This window comes from Temnothorax nylanderi, unplaced genomic scaffold (genome assembly GCF_030848795.1).
Source record: "Temnothorax nylanderi isolate EJ_2023f unplaced genomic scaffold, tnyl_v1.0 TNYL_tig0085_pilon, whole genome shotgun sequence".
Taxonomy (NCBI): domain Eukaryota; kingdom Metazoa; phylum Arthropoda; class Insecta; order Hymenoptera; family Formicidae; genus Temnothorax; species Temnothorax nylanderi.
Window position 1 is genome coordinate 570,434 of NW_027249147.1, and position 2,301 is coordinate 572,734.

A 2,301-nucleotide genomic window follows, 5' to 3' on the forward strand; every position below is an offset into this window, starting at 1 on the left:
TGGCAGCAGCTTGACGCTCTGCACGCGTCCATACCTGAAGCATCATTAATCTTCATGTAACAAATGTCAACGCCATTGCCGAGAGGACGCGAGTTCAATCAAGAATGATTTCGTCAGATATTTCCCGACTTGGCTTAATCTAATCGTGAGAAGCAACGTGGAATTTTATTTTTGAGACATCGCTTATGGTTTTTAGGTGCATCGTTTACAAATCGATATTAGATAGAGTTGCTGAAATTAGCTTGATATTAGCTTCAACATTGTAGATTTAACTGTTTAACTGCTATGTGCAGAGTGCATCTTTCCTAAAATGTTACAAACATCCAACAAGCAGTGTAGAAATCGATATAAATTAAGGCCTCATGTCTCCACAGGGATGTATATCTTCAAGAAGCTACCTATTCCCGCGCGCGGAGTGTGTCCTCCGTCAGCAAACATTAGCTAGCTCCTACGAATATGGCAACGTCGCTCTTCTATGCGCGGCAACTGCGCCGAAGGGATCTCGCCGGGATCGTTTAGGATTTCGAAGAAAGAGAAGGAAAGATGCGCGAAGCACAGGGACCCCGTAATCCTCTGCCTCTAGAAAGCTCTCCTGGTACTCGATGCGAGCACAGGAAATTAAGACCAAAGCAGGGAGGGAGACAGAAAAGACATAAAGAAAGAGAGAGAGACAAAGTCTAGAAGAAAAAGAGACAACAGAAGAAACGAAAAAAAAAAAGAAAAAAACGAGACCTCGATCGAAGTCTTCCTCCGCTACGTTCAGATCAGTACAGATAAAAATCGTCGCGAATGTTTTTGCGGGGAGAGACCATGACGGCTCTCGCCGAGTGACTCGACTCACGGCAACACGGGAAGAGGAGAGAGCGGTGCGGAATGAAAGAAATGACATATAGATATATAAGGTGTCCAAAGAAAACGTCGGCTTTAATGTGCCGTGCCTCATCGATTGCATCGAGCTAATGGCAACGGTTACTTCAAATACCGCGCTATTACGAAAAAGCATGTCTTCGAATCGCGAATAAAGCTCGTTCTGTCAGATCCAATGATAAACATATGTGGACAATAAATTGCAACACAATGTTCGCGAATAGGTATTTATATCTTGATGTGCTCAGATGCAGTTACAACGGGCACATTATTCGATATTGCATAAAAGATTTAATGCAATATGACGTCAGACAAGTTAGAGTTTGATTTCTCTGGCTTCTGTGTTTGTTATTTTCCTTGATAAACATTTATCTTGAAAATTTGCGTCTCTTGCTTAGAAATTTAACGGTACGGAGTCGAATCGCGAACGGGAAAAGTTTTTTTTTCCAGGACGTGTGTAAACGTAGCGTCCGGCAGCGCCAATATCGATTTATTCCCCGATTGCACGGCGCGCTATTCTGCCGTCGTCCCATTGGGAAGCGCCGATATCTTTCGCGTTTCACGTTTCGCGTCTCGGCCTGGCCTCGGCGCAATTTTGAATCGGATGAAAGTTTCGAACGAAGGGCAAAAGGGAAGAAGAGCGGGAGAGGGATAACGCAAGAGAGTGAGAGGTCTCATTTTCAGGCTCCTATAGTAGAGAACTTAGGATATTGAATTTCGCACGAAATTAAAGAAAACAAAGAGTCCGGGAAGTTGTTTCTGGCACACCCTGTGTGCAGAGAGAGCGCTTGGCGGAGGCGATGTCGCCAAGTGGGGGGGGGGAGGTCGCCGTCGTGGTGGGGCGAGACGCGCGCCGATTGGCCGCGCCGGAGGGAAACGTCGCACGCAAGCGCAAACACCGGGACGTTCGGGGACTCTCCCGGGGAGTCGTTCGTCTAATCTCGCGTGAGTCGCACGTATCTGCTCTCTGGTCTCCCGAAGGACTTCTCTCTGCCATTTAGTCGTATAACTTCCACTGCGTAGTCTCATAAGCGTATATCATCGTAGGGGAAGCGAAAAAAAAACAGATATAACTGCAGAGAGCTCCTACGCATCAGCCGGGACAAGTCGTATCGTAATGATCGTTTCGCGCGTTTAGACGGCGAGAGGGAAATGAGGGTTTTTGTGCCGAGATCTGGACGGATTACCTGCAGGGATATTTTACTAGGGCCCTCCACGAATCGAAGAGCGCTGGGAGGACTTGGTTTCTCTCTCGTAGAGGCGAAAAGTCTCTCGAGTAAAAGGCAGCGAGCGTGTCGCCGATGCCTGGCGTATGTTTCTCCTCTCGTGTTGACCGCTCGCACGGGGCGTGGCCCCTCCCTTTGTCGTTCTATCGACTAGAAAAGGGTTTTTTTCTGCGTTTCCTCGTTGTTGTTCGTTATCGATAATGCTCGA